Below are 20,921 nucleotides of genomic sequence, written 5' to 3' on the forward strand. Positions count from 1 at the left end.
GCCAACCTTATGTGAATGCTCTGAAAAGCTAATCATTTGCGTATCACAGCATCTTCTTCCTGTCGGTTAAATTTCGCGTCTATAGCACGTCATATTCGTGGTGTAGCAATTTGAATGGCCAGTAGTGTAGATCCTGTTTACTGGTCGTAGGCAACCTCCTATGATGCTGCCTGTCTCATTGAGAGCAGTATCAGCATGCTTGGTGTGTGCAGAGTTCTGCCAGACTTTGCTGCGTATTCATCTGTGGAGAAACATGAAGCTACGGCAGATTTACTTATTTATTTACATTTCAGGTTCCTTAGGAGCAAATTGAGGAGCCAATATCCAAGGTCATGGAACGTGTCAGTACATGGAATTACAACATAAAATTAGTAACAGATAGAAATAAAATGTTTATGAACCCGAAAAAAACCAATACAAACGTTAAAGTAAATGCAAACAACAATACATTTGGTTGAGCTCCCCGTGAGCTATTAGTGAGCTTGCGTATCATATTATTTTGTAAACAACAATACATTTGGTTGAGCTCCCCATGAGCTATTAATGAGCTTGCGTATCATATTATTTCGTCTGCTGACTTCGAGCTTTGTTTTCTCGTAGTGATATTTGAAAGTGAGTGTTCGGTCAAGCTTAACTCCGTGGTATGTAGCTTGTTTATTTCTCAAGTGAAACGCACGCACCTGTGTTTTGGGTGGGTTAGGCTTTAGGTAGTTGTTGTCATACGTAGAATTTTCTCGGGTCTTCGAGGGTTGCTGTCGGTTTCATTTCCACCTCTTCAAATGTACGTTCTCGTATCTGTCTCGACAGTCTGGTCATTGGTGTAGATATTGTACGACATTTAAGATGATGTAGACCGCTCGCCTGGTGCAAGTCTTTCGATTTGACGCCACTTCGGCGACTTGCGCGTCGATGGGGATGAAATAATGATGATTAGGACAACACAACACCCAGTCCCTGAGCGGAGAAAATCTCCGACCCAGCCGGGAATCGAACCCGGGCCCTTAGGAGTGACCGTCCGTCGCGCTGACCACTCAGCTACCGGGGGCGGACATGATGAGGTATGACCAAGACCCACCATGGCAACAAAAATGAGTCTTGGTCATACCTCATCATCTTAAATGCAGCAAAGAACGTCGTTGGTCCATCAACCATCCATTCACCCAGCTATATATCCCGTTCACGTCCACTTCTTTTCCATTACTATTGCACACGGTTCAGTCACATTAATGTGACCACTGCCTGTGTTTGGCGTCAACGTGCAATAATCACTCACAGACGGCAGTTGGCAGCACTAGCAGTGGAGGGTACATAAAGCTTGTCGGGGGATCGCGGAAAACAGTGCAGTCGCCGTAATGCTCAAACGGAGCCGTTCATCTGACCTCCAAAGGACACGATGTTGGCTTTCGGACCAAAGGTGGAAGCATTTCCGAAACGGCTCAGTCTGTAAACTGTTAGCGTGTCGTGGTTAAAGTATACCGTACATGGCAAAATGGCGCCAACTAAACCTGTCTTAGAGGCAACTGTAGTCACCACAGGCCATAGATGACAGAGGTCAACGACGACTGTGGAGGCGTGTGCGGGCATGTAGACATACAACTGTTGTGTAACTGATTACCCGGATGAACCAGGGGTACCAAATGTGTCTTCTCAACCACGGTTCAATGAACGTTGCTTCATATGGGCCTCCGTAGCAGGAGCGTGGTTCATACACCCACGCTGACTGCTGTTCAACGGCGACGGAGGCTGGAATTTTCACGCCAGCATAGCAACTGAACGTCCAACGAGTGTCAACAGATGGCGTTTTCAGAGTCCGCAGCTCGTGGTCTCACGGTCGCGTTCCCTTTCCCGAGCACGGGGTCCCGGGTTCGATTCCCGGCGGGGTCAGGCATTTTCACCTGCCTCGAGATGACTGGGTGTTCGTGTTGTCCTCATCCTTTCATCACCATTCATGGAAGTGGCGATATTGGACTGAGCAAAGGTTGGGCATTTGTACGAGCGCTGATAACCGTGCAGTTCAGCGCCCCACAAACCAAACATCATCATCTTTTTCAGATGAATCACATTTTATGCTCCATCAGACAGATGGACATTGACGTGTTCTGGGTGAAACGTCTGAAAGGAAACACACTGCAGTAATCGTCAGAAGGGTCCAGATCGGAGGCCATTCCCTGTGTGATTGCTTCATTCTGGATGGTCCATTGGATCAACACAGGCTTGCAGCTATCCTTGTGGACCACATCCACCCCTACACGCAGTTTGTTTTTCCTCAGCACGATGAACTCAACGTGACACTGCAGCATGATCTCTGATCGACTTGTTCGTTTACGTGGCTCTCTTAGTAATTACCAACATCCAGCATTCATCACCACACTGTTCACTGAGAATTCTCTCTCTCTCTCTCTCTCCTTTTTTTTGTTTTTTGTTTTTTTGTTTTCATGTTTATCGTATAAGAAGTCCCTGTCTGATTGCCATAACACAAAACTGGGAATATACACTGATTTTAAAGATTCCTTTTAAGAAACATTTTAAGCTTCGTGTCGAAACTCCTATCTGGTTTCAAAAAGCCGTTCAGGCCATTTTTATTGTTATGTTTGTTTATTTTCATGCCCCTTCGGCATTTGCATTTAACTGCACTATTTGGCGAGCATTAGACAAAGCGTCACATTTGTTACGAAAACGATCGCCACAGAAAACTCCTACTGAAATATTTACTGTACTCTCTTTATTGACATAATATTTTATGTCCCTCTACTCCAACGTCCGCAGCTCGTGGTCTTGCGGTAGCGTTCTCGCTTCCCGTATACGGGCTCCCGGGTTCGATTCCTGGCAGGGTCAGGGATTTTTCCCTGCCACCAGATGACAGGGTTTTGTGTCGTCTTCATCATCGTCATTCATCCCCATTACGGTCGGAGGAAGGCAATGGCAAACCACCTCCGCTAGGACCTTGCCTAGTACAGCGGTGCGGGCCTCCCGCATCGTCCCCTCATCATCATCATCTACTCCAAATCACGCAGTAGGATATTGTTTGATCCGATTAAAGACTAGACCTTAGTCTTTTAGCTTAACAGGATGATTAAATCCGCAAGAAACGTAAATAAACAAAATGTAGTGAATTTTCAAGCTGTTTTCATCCGTGGTCGTAGTTTTCGTTCGTCCTTAGTGCTGATCATCTTCAGTAGTATTAAGGCCACGTTTGTATTCGGCTGTCCATTTATCAAATTTCGAAAGTGGAGAAGCCAGCCTTTTATATACCCTCTCCAACTCTGCATTCATTTCAATAGTCGACATACTTCCTGAATTATATAATGTAGCGACGGAACAAGTTCTTGTCTATGGGTTTAACCGAAAAACTCTGACACACCACCTGTAAAAAGCCGTAGAAACAAAACCATTTCGTAGCAAAAGATGAACCTTGACGTAAGTTATTGCGAAATGGTACCTACGCTACAAAAGTTACTTTTCATGGGTACTATCACCACCTCTGTGTACATTTCCACTTTTCCCTCGTATTGGCTGCAGAGGAATACAGTGCCACTGCGAGTGGTGGAGGACACTACTGGGACCTTGAGATACGAACGGAGGACGAGTGCAGTGAGAGTGCGGCTGCACACGAAGCTTACTTTCCGGCCGCAGCACAAGCGCAAACGGGAAGGAACCGAGTCCCTCGAGCGTCATAACTGATTATCTATAGTCATTACGAGAGCCCATTCAGACCGAGGGTGTGCGTGCTACACGTAACGCCAGGCTGGCCTTGCGCGCGCCCACATTTTACCGTATCACGAAAACTCTCCAGAGGCCTAAAAAAGAACTGCAGCATTTTTCACGGGCGTCCGCTATCACTTTCTTAATGTGTTGCTCTTAACCTGGTAATCATATACAAGTCAAGTCCCTATCGTAATAACCTACCGACCACCTCAGAGTGCTACTATCGTACCTGTAATGACCTTAGCTTTTCGTCTCTCGTCCCCGTATGGCTATCACACAGTGTTTGTGTTTAGATATCACTCCGCCATCAATTATATATTTAGTATACCACAGTTCAGTGGAGTCTTTTTATTCAGATGGCAGTGAATATAAATGACCATTTCCTGACAGATAATGTGATGAAGGCTGCACGTGTTCTTAACATTTCCTCTTTCCGTGCGTCCTAGCCTGAGGTTTCTGGTTCGAGATTGCGATGTCTCGCAGAGAACTCAATAATTTACTTTAACATGGTAATTATTGAAATGCACTTACACGGTGACAATTATTGACCTATATGAAATAAAATCGTCATAACTTCTGAACGGTTTGGGTTAGGACGTACAGACTGCACTGTTGGCCCGAGGCATGATTGGAATTAGTATGCGCGTGCGCACGTGCCTTGTTGTTCTCGAACATTTGCACGTGAAATAAGCAAAATTGGCGCATTTGAGGGACTGAGAATCCGCAGTACGCGATTGAGAAGTCTTCCCATTCTCAATGGGTGATTGTGTAGAGTGCAATGTCCAGTCACTGAATAATCGGTGGGATTTTCCTTCGGGACACGGTGACTACCGAACGGTACGTGTGGGTTTTGGAAGATGATTTCTTCCCTATTATCCGAAGTCACCGTGATTTCCACAAGATGTAGTTCATGCAAGACGGAACTCGACCTCATCGAAGCAGGAGAATGATTGATGTCCCGGAGGAGCACTTTGGGGACCGCATTCTAGCTCTGGGGTAATCAGAGGCCACTGGCATGGGCCTCGATTGGCCACCATATTCTCGGGATCTGAACCCATCCTACTCTTTTTGTGGGGCTATGTTAAAAACAAGGTGTACAGCAATAACCCCAAAACCATTGGTGCCCTGAAAACAGCTATTCAGGGGGTCATCGACAGCATCGCTGTTCCGACGCTTCCGCAGGTCATGCAGAATTTCGCTATTTATCTGAGCCACATCATCGCTAATGATGTCAGGCATCGAACATGTCATAACGTAAATCCGAATATCTGTAGTGACGTTTACATTTTGAATAAAGTGTGTGCACGCCGTAGGTTGTAACGAATTTACGTTTTCTTTCATATAGCTCAGTAATTGTCACTCTGTATCTTATGCAGAGTTTATTAATTCTCTTGGCTCAAAATGGTTCAAATGCCTCTGAGCACTATGCGACTTAACTTCTGAGGTCAGCAGTCGCCTAGAACTAATTAAACCTAACTAACCTAAGGACATCACACACATCCATGCCCGAGGCAGGATTCGAACCTGTGACCGTAGCGGTCGCTCGGCTCCAGACTGTAGTGCCTAGAACCGCACGGCCACTCCGGTCGGCATCAATTCTCTTCATCTCTCTGGTTTACACTGTGGTAAGTTTTGGAAATTTCATGCCTTAAAGCATATTCGCTCACATCCTACTGCAAATAAACATTTTTTACTATTCGTTGTCTGGTGAATAATATTAATTGTTTCTTATGTATAAGTCCATGTTCGATATCCGGTGACCAACTCAGGTTTTTCTGTTGGAAAGGAATGGAACGGAATCCACTCAGTCTCATTAGGAAAAATGCAAAATAAATCAAAATGACGAGTGGAACCACAGGGGTGACGTAAAATTACTATTGTTTCACCATAGTGGGAGACGCAGGACATTTGTTTATGTCGTTGGAACAGTAAAAAAGGTTTATATTATAATATAGATTTTTCATTGGTAAGTATTATAAAAAGATTCACATTATTATGTTTGAATAATTAAACATTTTGTGTCCTGCTTTGCTTTGAATAAATTGTTTATTTTTGATGAATAGGGAAAGACGAGCGGGCAAATAAACATGGTATCATTGCATGTAGAGCAACACGGGAAGCATTTTGCACATATACACTGAAGCGCCAAAAAGACTGGAATACGCATGCGTATTCAAATATAGAATTATGTAAACAGGCAGAATACGCCACTGCGATCGGCAACTCCTACGTAAAACAAGTGGGTGGCGCAGTTGTTAGATATGTTACTGGTGCTACTATGGCAGGTTACCAGAATTTAAGTGAGTCTGTACGTCGTGTTACAGTCGGCGCAATAGGGGGCACAGCATCTCCAAGGTAGCGATGGTGGGGATTCTCCCGTACCACCATTTCACGAGCGTAACGTGCATATCAGGCATCTGGTAAAATATCAAATCTCCGACATCGCTGCGACCGGGAAAACAACCAGCAAGAACGGGACCAACGACTATTGAAGAGAATCATTCAACGTGACAGAAGTGCATCCTTTCAGCAAATTCCTGTAGATTTCAATGCTAGGCCATCAACAAGTCGCAGTGTGCGAACCATTCAGCGGAACATCATTGATATGGGCTTTGGAAGCCGAAGGCCCACTCGTGTACCGTTGATGACTACACGACACAAAGCCTTAGGCAACACCTGCGGCCGTCAGCTGTTGATGACCGGAAACATGTTGCCTGGTAGGACGAGTCTCGTTTCAAATAGTATCTAGCGGATGGGCGTGTACGGGTATGGAGATAGCCTCATGAATCCATGGAGCCTGCTTGTTAGCAGGGGACTGTTCAAGATGTTGGAGGTTCTGTAATGGTATGGGACGTGTGCAGTTGGACTCATATGGGAGACCTGACACGTTGAGATACGACTCTGAGAGGTGACACGTAAGCATCCTGTCTGATCACCTGCATCCATTCATGTCCATTGTGCAATCCGACGGACTTGAGCAATTCCAGCAGGACAACGCGACACCCCACACGTACAGAATTGCTACAGAGTGGTTCCAGGAACACTCTTCTGAGTTAAACACTTTCGATGGCCACCAAACTTGATTGAGCACATCTGGAATACTTTGCAACGTGCTGTTCAGAAGAGATCTCCATCCTCTCGTATTCTTACGTATTTATGGACAGCACTGCAGGATGCATGGTGTCAGTTCCCACCAGCACTACTTCAGACATTAGTTGAGTCCATGCCACGTCGTGTTGCGGCACTTTTGCGTGCTCGTGTGGGCCCTACACGATATTGCGCAGGTGTACCATTATCTTTAGCTCTTCGGTGTAATAAAGGAAGCTACAGGTGGTAATTGTGTTCTTTCCTAATAAATCACTTACTGGAACATTATTTATAGAATAAAAGTCACGTCTTTTCACTTAGAAAAGGCAAAAAATTATATTTAAAATACGATACAAAAGGACTAGCATTTTCAACCCTACAGTTTCAAAATTGCATTTTGAAGCATAATTATTACCTTATAAATTACCTTTTACTTTCCTTAGGCGTTACGTATGTTATAAGGAATATGGATATGCTTTCTCGATGATACGAATCGGCGCAACGCACAAAACGTACTGTAAACAAAATGTTTCTGGTTCGAGAGCTTTATTGCACCAAAGAAATTTTGACGATCTTTGCATTTGAACCCCATCTGCATGCCTCATTGCCTGCAGTTTACAACAAATTCGAGAAAATGTGAGTTTCACTGGTGACCCCGTTCTCTACGTTTTGTAGGAAACGTCATTTTTCACTAAAAACCCATTTTTTCAATAAAAAGCATTGGCATGGTAAGGGTTGGTCTATGACACCCTGCACGATAATGCACAGTGGCATTACTTGCTATAGGTGGTTTCGCGATATGTCATTGTAATAAGATGTTTTACCGTTAGCGTCCGCGTAATGAGTCAGTAATTAGTTGTATCAGTATAATTTGTTGTTTTAAAAATTAAATGGCAGTTTTCAGTTTTTGTGCAACGGCCTTGCCGCAGTGGATACACCGGTTCCCGTCAGATCACCGAAGTTAAGCGCTGTCGGGCGTGGCCGGCACTTGGATGGGTGACCATCCGGGCCGCCATGTGCTGTTGCTATTTTTCGGGGTGCACTCAGCCTCGTGATGCTAACTGAGGAGCTACTCGACCGAATAGTGGCGGCTCCGGTCAAAGAAAACCATCGTAACGACCGGGAGAGCGGTGTGCCGACCACACGCCCCTCCTATCCGCATCCTCATCTGAGGATGACACGGCGGTGGGATGGTCCCGATGGGCCAGTTGTGGCCTGATGGCGGAGTGCTTTCAGTTTTTGTCACTGAAAAATGTGTGTGAAGTGCCCCAAGGTGCACGAAAAACGTCACATCCCCACCTCGCAGTTTGTCAGGACAGCTGTGTCAGTTTTGTTATAGGCTACTTCATGCTTCGCCATGGCAACAACAGTGTCACCTCAACATTGTTACTGACAGGTGTGCATGGGTTCAAATGGTTCAAATGGCTCTGATCACTATGGGACTTAACAAAAAATGGCTCTGAGCACTATGGGACTCAACTGCTGTGGTCATAAGTCCCCTAGAACTTAGAACTACTTAAACCTAACTAACCTAAGGACAGCACACAACACCCAGCCATCACGAGGCAGAGAAAATCTCTGACCCCGCCGGGAATCGAACCCGGGAACCCGGGCGTCGGAAGCGAGAACGCTACCGCACGACCACGAGATGCGGGCTGGGACTTAACAGCTGAGGTCATCAGTCCCCTAGAACTTAAACTACTTAAACCTAACTAACCTAAAGACATCACACACATCCATGCCCGAGGCAGGATTCGAACCTGCGACCGTAGCGGTCGCGCGGATCCAGACTGAAGCGCCTAGGACTGATCGGCCACACCGGCCAGCTTATTTATAGTAGAACTTAAAAAGCTTCTGTGATCAGTGATAACCTGTTAAATTAATGTGCAAACGCAACGTAGCGGTGGTTACTTCAGTATAAATGCGAAATGAGCTTAAATGTTAACACAATACTGTATGGGTTTGGCGATCGATAGGGTAGTGTGTTACGTGCAACGAGGGACAATAAAACAAAGGAATTTGATTTGTACTGTTATTACTTCAGTGACACTTGTTCGTAGTAGGCACATGGTCAGCTTTATTTCGTGACGAAACTTGTCCCTCTCAGTAAAGACACGAAACTCGTTTCCGGTAGCCGCGAAAAAATACGATAAGAAATTAAATAAGCATGGACAGACATATTAAACTCGTCTCCGCGACAGGACAGATGATACATATTTTACCATCGTAACAAAGCAGACGTACTAGATGGGTGGGTAACCTCACCCATAAGGTATAGTGTGGAATTTTCGCGTAAAGGAGTTAACAACTTTTCGATTCATATTAGTGTTTGAAAATATACTGGACTTATCATGCATGGGATTGAGCACGTATTCCTCAGATTTTCTTGCACTGACCCATTGAGACACACGCTAGACATGGAAAATTAAGAGGAATTTCACTAAAATAGTCTCTGAATTCACGACGGTCCGCACGTATCTTGAAAATCTCGGTATATTCAAACGAGTTATTTGCTGTTGCTTTCTTTTTCATAGTTACAAAAATCTCTAAAGCAGCTAACAGAGAAGGTCTAGTGGTGCTATGCGCTGAAGTATTTTACTATTCAGATTAAATATTATACTACCTGCTGTGTTTGGCTGTGAGGCGACAAAGTGTAAATCTGATTCCGGAAAAAGAATTGCCATTTAAATTTTAAGCTCATCACTACGTATTAAAATCACATGAAATTACAGCTCCGTGCATCCCACTGTGTAACTAAATGACAGAAACTGACGCAGACATGCCATCACCATGCATATTTCATCTGTAGGGTATACGGCACTACTGGGGTTTGCATTTTTATGACCCAAATAACGCGAACGATATTCCGGAAATATGACCCAAAACACGTCAGAGAGAAAGTTTGGACGCAGTAACCATTGTCCGTAAGTACATTATCTAAACATAAATCATGATCTCTTGTGTAAAATATGACCAGAGATGTAAGTCGAAAATATGCCAAGATTTACCATGGTTTCCTAATGGCTTGTCGTGTTATATAGACTATAAGACGGTACAGACTATAAGACACACCTAAATCTTCAAGCAATTTTTAAAAAAAATAACATTTTTACCATTTTATTACTGTATTGCAAAGCCAGACTAAAAAAATTCTTAGTTTAAAAAAACCGAACTGAACTTTAAAAGCCGGCCGCGGTGGTCTCGCGGTTCTAGGCGCGCAGTCCGGAATCGTGCGACTGCTACGGTCGCAGGTTCGAATCCTGCCTCGGGCATGGATGTGTGTGATGTCCTTAGGTTAGTTAGGTTTAAGTAGTTCTAAGTTCTAGGGGACTTATGACCACAGCAGTTGAGTCCCATAGTGCTCAGAGCCATTTGAACCATTTTGAACTTTAAAATCCCTGAAAATCGTCATCTGAACTTTCTTCTTCCTCCTACTCCTCCTCCTATTTGTCATCGTTGTCCTCTTCATGTATAAAATGGTCTTCACTGCCATCGGGAGCGTCACTTACGCCTCACTTCTTGAAAAAATTAACGTGAATATCATCTCTCACTCTAGGCCACGCCTGTTTTATACACAGACACATTTGTTTGGTTGACGGTCGTTTCAAAGCTCCCTTTGTCGTGAATTCATGTTGTATTTCATTCATCATCCATTTGTTCCATTCCTCTCTCACACATACACTTTATATGGTTTATTTATCGAGACATCAAGAGGTTGCAGTAAGTCCTCCCGGAATAACAACAAGCTCTATGTTTCCCTGTCTCAATTTTTCTTTCACAGAACTTTTCAAATGACTACTGAACTGATCTAGCACAAGAAGAGTACTCATCTTCAATAAAGCACTTTTTCTTCTCTCATATATTCTGGTAATCCGTAATTTCATACCAGCCTCGTCCTTACAACTCATTTACGTGAACACCAACGCGCTTGAAAATGATCATTGGATTAAGTTTAGTACCGTCAGTATAACGCCAATGAGCAAAAAGTGTAGAGCACTTTCGTGTCCACTTGTTTTTATAGTTACAGTTTTAGCACCTTTCATGGCAACAGTTCTGTTACTCGGCACATCAAATGTCAGAAGAGTTTCGTCCATATGAGCTATTCCTGTTAGTTCCATACTGGTTTTCTTTCGATGTTGAATAATGAAGCGATGGAAAGCTAATATTCTGTCTTCATATTCTTATGGCATTTTCTGAGATACTTTGGGCTTGGTTCCCATGCCAAGTCCACGACGCTTCATAAACCTGTAGCACCAACCCACTCCACCCTTCAAGTTTAAGTTCCGCTGTAGCGCCAGCTTGCGACAGAGTATTTGAATAATTTTTGTACACACATCAAAAAAGTTTTCCATTACCTCGGTTCCGAGAATTCCTGAACCCGTAAAGAAAATTAGAATAGAGATCAACATAAACATCATTTCCGCCCTTTTTATTACTCATAAAAACCACATGTTGCATGTTGTACCACCATACAGCGAGACCTTCAGAGGTGGTGGTCCAGATTGCTGTACACACCGGTACCTTTAATACCCAGTAGCACGTCCTGTTGCATTGATGCATGCCTATATTCGTCGTGGCATACTATCCATAGGTTCACCAAAGCACTGTTGGTCCAGCTTGTCCCAATCCTCAACGGCAATTCGGCGTAGATCCTGCAGAGGTGTTGGTGGGTCGCATCGACCATAAACAGCCCTTTTCAACCTATCCCAGGAATGTTCGATAGTGTTCCTGTCTGGAGAACGTGCTGACCACTCTAGTCGAGCGATGTCGTTATCCTGAAGAAAGTCATTAACAAGATGTACACGATGGGGACGTGAATTGTCATCCATGAAGTCGAATGTCTCGCCAATATGCTGCCGTTATGGTTGCACTATCGGTCGGAGGATGGTATTCACGTATCGTACAGCTGTTACGGCGCCTTCCATGACCACCAGCGGCGTACTTCGGCCCCACATAATGCCAACCCAAAACAGCAGGGAACCTCCACCTTGCTGCACTCGCTGGACAGTGTGTCTGAGACGTTCAGCCTGACCGGGTGACTTCCAAACTCGTCTCCAACAATTGTCTGGTTGAAGGCATATGCGACACTCATTGGTGAAGAGAACGTGATGCCAATCCTGAGCGTTCCATTCGGCATGTTGTTGGGCCCACCTGTACAGAGCTGCATATTGTCGTGTTTGCAAAGATGGACCTCGCCATGGATGTCGGGAGTGAAGTTGCGCATCATGCAGCCTATTGCGCACAGTTTGAGTCGTAACATGACGTCCTGTGGCTGCTCGAAAAACATTATTCAAGATGGTGGCGTTGCTATCAGGGTTCCTCCGAGCCATAATCCGTAGGTAGCGGTCATTCACTGAAGTAGTAGACCTTAGGTGGCCTGAGTGAGGCATGTAATCGACAGTTCCTGTCTCTCTGTATCTCCTCCATGTCCGAACAACATTGCTTTGGTTTACTCCGAGACACCTGGAAACTTCCCTTGTTAAGAGCCCTTCCTGGCACAAAGTAAGAATGTGGACGCGATCGAACCGCGGTCTTGACCGTCTAGACATGGTTATTGACAACACGAGCCGTGTAGCTCCTTCCTGGTGGAATGACTGGAGCTGATCGACTGTCGGACCCCCTCCGTCTAATAGGCGCTGCTCATGCATGATTGTTTACATCTTTGGGCGGATTTAGTGTCATCTCTGGACAGTCAAGGGGACTGGGTCTGTCATACAATATCCACAGTCAACGTCTATGTTCAGGAGTTACGGGAACCGGGGTGATGCAAAACATTTTTGATGTGTGTATTAATTTCAGTGCCAATTTGATGGTGTCCTTGAATCAATTTTAGTGCGTCATCTTCTAGCTTTGCCCATTTCTCATTCAGTCCTCTATTTGCACATTTAATATTCCTAATTTTTTTCAATTCTTCTTTACTAGCCCGCCAGTCACGAATGGTTTTTTCTGTTGGTAGAGGGCCGAAATGCCGCTCCGCTGCTCTGTTTCCATGTTCTTCTGTATATGCTGTAACTTTCTGCTTACAGAACGCATCATACGAATACCTTTTTTATTTCTTTTTCCATTACGAAACTAGCTGTTGCTGGGAACAAAAATCACTTTCAAATCAGGTTCACTGGCACCGTAGACTTCAATGACGCATCATAGGCTAGACAGTGTTCTGGGTCTGTAGTTCGGGAGGGGGGGGGGGGGGGGGGAGCGAAAGTTTTAGCATGCTTGCTAATCCCAGCAGCAACTCACGTTCGTCACATTGGTGTGCACTACTGCCGCCAGTTGAATCCAATGTTCCCATATGGAAATATGCGGCATCGAACATATGACCATTTTCAAGACTGGCGGGAATTTTAAATCAAACACTGAACATTTTAATATTAATTTCCAGTATAAGACGCACCTGAATTTTGGAGGCAGTTTTTCGAAGAAAAGAATTGTTCTTATAATCCGTAAAATACGGTATTTAACAAGTATCCAGTTATTTCTGGTGCTGTCCTTGGGCATATTTGACCTGAGCAACTTCTAATTCTTCTCCCCATCCTCCTCCTCCTCCCCCTCCTCCTCCCTCCCTGCCTCCCTCCCTCCATCACTTCTTATCATCATTATTATCCATTCATTTCATTTTTGTGGTATATGAATAGTTACTTCGCATTATATTTTCTATTTTGTTAAGTTTTGTGGGCCAGTCCGTGTGGCCGAGCGGTTCTAGGCGCTTCAGTCTGGAACCGCGCGACCTATACGGTCGCAGGTTCGAAACCTTGCCTCGAGCATGGCTGTGTGTGATGTCCTTAGGTTAGCTAGGTTTAAGTAATTCTAAGTTCTAGGGGACTGATGACCTCCGATGTTAAGTCCCATAGTGCTGAGAGCCAGTTGAACCATTTTTGAAGTTTTGTGGCACTGTAGACTGCAATGACACATCATGGGCTAGACAGTGTTCTGGTTCTGTTATGGTGGGGAGGGGGAGATAGTGTTAGCAAGCTTGTGAATCCCCGCAACTCACGTTCGTCGCATAGGTGCTCTGCTGTCTCCCGTGCTAAGTACTTGAAAAACGCCAGTTATGAATTATCTAAAATTTTACACAAAACAAACTGCATGAAGTTAAAGTCTTATAAAAGGCTCCTCTGTAAAGTTTATGTTGTCGTCCCTTTCTGTATATAACGAAGTGACAGATTTCGTATGTATAATTTTACGAGGGAGTCACTGGTTCATCACACCATATCACAGTAGTTATGATGAATTCTTACAAAATCAAACAACATTATTTCCATGAAACACCCGAATGCTGTAAATGGAAATGATTTGTTATTTTGGAAGATGATTATGTAATACGTGCAGTCAGCCACGCTTGCAATAAGACCGTGGCTGATCTAATTATTATCTACCATCGCCCGTCAGATAGATCTCTTTGTCTCTAACACGTGACAGACAAGCGTGATAGGTGCCTGTCGTCGTACTGAATAAATGACGTAGAGTCCCAGGGTTATGCAAACCCAACAATCTTTTGCCACTTCGGTGGCTTGGTGCCGCTTTCGCTATCTTTTTAGTTACTTGGGCTTTTGTTTGGCCCCACGAGTCTCACTGGAACCTGCTCCAGAGCTTTCCACAGCAGATAATTATAAGATGTGCATGTCTATTCTCACTGTTTCTGGTAATATCTGCATGTCTACTCTCACTGTTTCTGGTGTACACCGCTTGTTGTTCCTCCGCAATATTCAGTATCAGTTACGAATACAGAGCCGTAGTCGAATCCACCTACAACGTGCAGAATGCTTGATTTTAGTGAGCTCGAGATATTTAGGGGTGAAAATTCATCATCGCCTCAGCCCCATTAAATCAACATTCGATAATCTGAATAAACTTTTAAAATATCAGGCATGAATGCAGGTACGCCAGTAACTTATACTGAATGTAGATGTTTCTATCAATAAACAATTTACTTCGCACAAATTAGATTGTATCCTCAAGTGGTGAAGAGAAGGAAGCCTCATGTAAATGAGCTAACACTTGAGAACACAATAGTTGCGAAAACTGTATGTAATGCACTGGTAATAGGTGCCTCACATCGTAAAGTAAACTTTACGTATAATAAAAAAAGGTGATCAAGTTCCACACAATTTTATAGTCCATCTTCTCCGTTAGATATCTCACATGAGCTCACATAAATAGCAATAGTTCGTAATAGAGACTCCAAACGTGAAATTAAACCAAGCAGCAAATACGTGCTCGTATTTATGTGAATACTCAATCGTCATATAATCAATGTTTCGCTCGCTATAGAGTCCGTCATAGACTCCTCGCCCGAATGACATTCAAACACAACTTCGCTGTTGATTTTATTTTCTTCTCAAGTATGAGAGAGTCAGACAAGCCAGTTAATAACCGAGGCTACCCCCTCCAGTTCTAACCAAAATGCTTCCCTTGAAAAGGACACACCTGATTTCTTTCGCTGTCCGTGTCACACCCTTTCGGGGAAGAGTCGTTAACCGCTAATCCTAGCCCTCTTTTGTTTCCCATGCATTCGCGAGGAACATGACTCAACTCCCGGCCCGCACACCCAGATTTATATCTACCTGTTTTTTCTCTAAGCCGCGCAAGGTAGCCGCGCGGTCTGGGGTGCATTACCACGGTTCGCGCAGCTCCACCCGTCGTAGGTTCGAGTCCTCCCTCTGGCATGGGTGTGTGTGTGTGTGTTGTCCTGAGCGTAAGTTAGTTTAAGTTAGATTCAATAGCGGGTATGCTTTGGGACCAATGACCTCAGTAGTTTGGTCCCATAGGAACTTATCACAAATTAAAACGTTTTCTCTAAATTACTGTACATCACGCTACGATATTTCATTTCTCGGACTACGACTGACTTCCTGTCTCATCCATGCCGAAACTGAGCCGTAAAGTAACGTTAAGAATGTCTTATTCGACATGACCGTTAACCAGAGCTTCTCTTGTATCTATTAGTCGACACGATAGTTAGGACTTCCTTTTGTCAGTTGTATCCCAATTTTTTTATATGTTTCATTGCTATAGGTGATGTGATTCAGCCGTCTACGTATGAGGGCTATCCAGAAGGTAAGTTCCGATCGGTCGCAAAATGGAAACCACTGTAAAAATCCGATGAACCTTTGCACAGATGTGTTGGACAGTGGCTGTAGAACGCCGTCGAACGCGTCACATCGCTCTTTTCAGTTCTGAGCACACAGTGAGCACGTAAATGTACCTAGAAAGTAGGGTCTCCCTCCAAGTACGAGCCGGCCGCTGTGGCCGAGCGGTTCTAACCGCTTCAGTCTGGAACCGCGCGATCGCCACGGTCACAGGTTCGAATCCTGCCTCAGGCATGGATGTGTGTGATGTCCTTAGATTAGTTAGGTTTAAGTAGTTCTAAGTACTAGGGGACTGATGACCTCAGCTGTTAAGTCCCATAGTGCTCAGAGCCATTTTTTTCCAAGTAAGAGGGCCTGGTGAGGAATTTCGCCTGAAATCTATGCAGCCCACGTAACAAACTGTCACGCCGTTCCTTCTTCATGACAATTCTCAGCTGCACTCTGCAGGGGCAATGAAGTTTCTTCTACAGCGTTTCGGTGGGAAGTGTTTGATCACCCACAATACAAAAAAATGGCTCTGAGCACAATGGGACTTAACTGCTGAGGTCATCAGTCCCCTAGAACTTAGAACGACTTAAGCCTAACTAACCCAAGGACATCACACACACCCATGCCCGAGGCAGGATTCGAACCTGCGACCGTAGCGGTCGTAAGGTTCCAGACTGTAGCGCCTAGAACCGCTCGGCTACTCTGGCCGGCCTCCCACAATACAGACCGCAATTGATCCCCTGAGTTTCATCTCTGCTCGCACGTACCGCTGACTATGAAGACAACATTTTGGCACGGACAACGAGCTGTAGACCTGCGAAGATCACTGGCGACTGTCTTCTATGACAAGGGTATTGAAAATTGGTGCAACACCAGGACAAATGTCTAAGTCGGGGCGGGAATTATTAAGATAATTAGCTGGGAGATGTGGCTAGCTGTTGCAAATAAAACATTTTTCATTTTTACAAAAAATGGTTCAAATGGCTCTGAGCACTATGGGACTTAACTACTGAGGTCATCAGTCCCCTAGAACTTAGAACTACTTAAACCTAACTAATCTAAGGACATCACACACATCCATGCCCGAGGCAGGATTCGAACCTGCGACCGTAGCGGTCACGCGGTTCCAAACTGACGCGCTTAGAACCGCACGGCCACACCGGCCGGCTTCATTTTTACAGTAGTGCCGATTTTGCGGACCATCGGAACTCACTTTCTAGATAGTTCTCGTACATAATGGGTCAGAAGAAAAATTATTACCGTGAGACATAAAAAATAGAGATATAGTTAGCTATAGGAGCTTAATAATTTGTATGTAAATATAGGAAATGCGATTACAGTCAGCATTCAACATTAAAATCATTGACTTCTCTTGCAGGAACGTCTCCTGTAGTCACAATCATATCGACTAAGAAGCTGCGTAATGTTCTATATACGGCAACACGGAGATCCTACAAAGATTGTGGTCAGTGCTCCATGTTGCAATCACTTGATAATTCTTAGTGATGTTGTTGACCTGTCCTTCCAGTTTACACTGACAAATGAAATGTGGTTGATGTCTTCCTCTTTATCATAGTCACTATGTTGTAATAATAAAATAAATAAATAAAAAATAAATATTACTATTACTCAATATTATTGAATATTCATATGAAAATTCATTTTTGCAGAATATAATACGATTGCGTAATTAGAAATGATCTGTGTTTATTTGAATTTTTCTTGGCTATCGGACTTCTCTTATATTTAAGTCGTAGTTGCAGGCTGCGGACTCCGAGAACATTGGCGGGTGTCATAATCACGAAAATCGTCCTTATGTTGTTTTCACTTCACTTCAATAAACAAAAAATACTTGATACTGTTGTTCATAATACTATTATTCAGGCACACATATGATACATAGAACTCGTAATACTTCATATTTAAAATCGCACATCTTCATCGTCCTTCTGCATACGAGAGACAGTGTGTAAAAACAAAAAACTGTACAAATAATTGAATGAATGTTTTATCGTTTGTCTGCGCCTTACCGCGCATTCAAAATCAACGTCCTTGGCAACTATTCTGGTCGATTGGTGTTTCATTCTTTTGTTTTTTAATAAATATTAATTTTACGACATCCTGGGGGCCTTTCATCATGTACCTTTTTTTTTTTTGGTCATCAGTCTATTGACTGGTTTGATGCGGCCCGCCACGAATTCGTTTCCTGTGCTAACCTCTTCATCTCAGAGTGGCACTTGCAACCTACGTCCTCAATTATTTGCTTGACATATTCCAATCTCTGTCTTCCTCTACAGCTTTTGCCCTCTACAGCTCCCTCTAGTACCATGGAAGTCATTCCCTCATGTCTTAGCAGATGTCCTATCATCCTGTCCCTTCTCCTTATCAGTGTTTTCCACATATTCCTTTCCTCTCCGATTCTGCGCAGAACCTCCTCATTCCTTACCTTATCAGTCCACCTAATTTTCAACATTCGTCTATAGCACCACATCTCAAATGCTTCGATTCTCTTCTGCTCCGGTTTTCCCACAGTCCATGTTTCACTACCATACAATGCTGTACTCCAGACGTACATCCTCAGAAATTTCTTCCTCAAATTAAGGCCGGTATTTGATATTAGTAGACTTCTCTTGGCCAGAAATGCCTTTTTTGCCATAGCGAGTCTGCTTTTGATGTCCTCCTCGCTCCGTCCGTCATTGGTTATTTTACTGCCTAGGTAGCAGAATTCCTTAACTTCATTGACTTCGTGACCATCAATCCTGATGTTAAGTTTCTCGCTGTTCTCATTTCTACTACTTCTCATTACCTTCGTCTTTCTCCGATTTACTCTCAAACCATACTGTGTACTCATTAGACTGTTGATTCCGTTCAGCTGATCATTTAATTCTTCTTCACTTTCACTCAGGATAGCAATGTCATCAGCGAATCGTATCATTGATATCCTTTCACCTTGTGTTTTAATTCCGCTCCTGAACCTTTCTTTTATTTCCATCATTGCTTCCTCGATGTACAGATTGAAGAGTAGGGGCGAAAGGCTACAGCCTTGTCTTACACCATTCTTAATACGAGCACTTCGTTCTTGATCGTCCACTCTTATTATTCCCTCTTGGTTGTTGTACATATTGTATATGACCCATCTCTCCCTTTGGCTTACCCCTACTTTTTTCAGAATCTCGAACAGCTTGCACCATTTTATATTGTCGAATGCTTTTTCCAGGTCGACAAATCCTATGAAAGTGTCTTGATTTTTCTTTAGCCTTGCTTCCATTATTAGCCGTAACGTCAGAATTGCCTCTCTCGTCCCTTTACTTTTCCTAAAGCCAAACTGATCGTCACCTAGCGCATTCTCAATTTTCTTTTCCATTCTTCTGTATATTATTCTTGTAAGCAGCTTCGATGCATGAGCTGTTAAGCTGATTGTGGGATAATTCTCGCACTTGTCAGTTCTTGCCGTCTTAGGAATTGCGTGGATGATGCTTTTCCGAAAGTCAGATGGTATATCGCCAGACTCATATATTCTACACACCAACGTGAATAGTCGTTTTGTTGCCACTTCCCCCAATGATTTTAGAAATTCTGATGGAATGTTATCTATCTCTTCTGCCTTATTTGACCGTAAGTCCTCCAAAGTTCTTTTAAATTCCGATTCTAATACTGGATCCCCTATCTCTTCTAAATCGACTCCTGTTTCTTCTTCTATCACATCAGACAAATCTTCACCCTCATAGAGGCTTTCAATGTATTCTTTCCACCTGTCTGCTCTCTCCTCTGCATTTAACAGTGGAATTCTCGTTGCACTCTTAATGTTACCACCGTTGCTTTTAATGTCACCGAAGGTTGTTTTGACTTTCCTGTATGCTGAGTCTGTCCTTCCGACAATCATATCTTCTTCGATGTCTTCACATTTTTCCTGCAGCCATTTCGTCTTAGCTTCCCTGCACTTCCTATTTATTTCATTCCTCAGCGACTTGTATTTCTGTATTCCTGATTTTCCCGGAACATGTTTGTACTTCCTCCTTTCATCAATCAACTGAAGTATTTCTTCTGTTACCCATGGTTTCTTCGCAGCTACCATCTTTGTACCTATGTTTTCCTTCCCAACTTCTGTGATGGCCCTTTTTAGAGATGTCCATTCCTCTTCAACTGTACTGCCTACTGCGCTATTCCTTATTGCTGTATCTATAGCGTTAGAGAACTTCAAACGTATCTCGTCATTCCTTAGTACTTCCGTATCCCACTTCTTTGCGTATTGATTCTTCCTGACTAATGTCTTGAACTTCAGCCTACTCTTCATCACTACTATATTGTGATCTGAGTCTATATCTGCTCCTGGGTACGCCTTACAATCCAGTATCTGATTTCGGAATCTCTGTCTGACCATGATGTAATCGAATTGAAATCTTCCCGTATCTCCTGGCCTTTTCCAGGTATACCTCCTCCTCTTGTGATTCTTGAACGGGGTATTCGCTATTACTAGCTGAAACTTGTTACAGAACTCAATTAGTCTTTCTCCTCTTTCATTCCTTGTCCCAAGCCCATATTCTCCTGTAACCTTTTCTTCTACTCCTTCCCCTACAACCGCATTCCAGTCGCCCATGACTATTAGATTTTCGTCCCCCTTTACATACTGCATTACCCTTTCAATATCCTCATACACTTTCTCTGTCTGTTCATCTTCAGCTTGCGACGTCGGCATGTATACCTGAACTATCGTTGTCGGTGTTGGTCTGCTGTCGATTCTGATTAGAACAACCCGGTCACTGAACTGTTCACAGTAACACACCCTCTGCCCTACCTTCCTATTCATAACGAATCCTACACCTGTTATACCGTTTTCTGCTGCTGTTGATATTACCCGATACTCATCTGACCAGAAATCCTTGTCTTCCTTCCACTTCACTTCACTGAACCCTACTATATCTAGATTGAGCCTTTACATTTCCCTTTTCAGATTTTCTAGTTTCCCTACCACGTTCAAGCTTCTGACATTCCACGCCCCGACTCGTAGAACGTTATCCTTTCGTTGATTATTCAATCTTTTTCTCATGGTAA

General features: G+C 43.7%; 1 pseudogene; it reads left to right on the forward strand.

Moving 5' to 3' along the window:
- Nucleotides 1-7,702: 7,702 nt before the first annotated feature.
- Nucleotides 7,703-7,820, forward strand: LOC124557229 (annotated as a pseudogene).
- Nucleotides 7,821-20,921: the final 13,101 nt, after the last annotated feature.

The sequence above is a fragment of the Schistocerca americana genome, chromosome X (genome assembly GCF_021461395.2).
Source record: "Schistocerca americana isolate TAMUIC-IGC-003095 chromosome X, iqSchAmer2.1, whole genome shotgun sequence".
Lineage (NCBI taxonomy): Eukaryota > Metazoa > Arthropoda > Insecta > Orthoptera > Acrididae > Schistocerca > Schistocerca americana.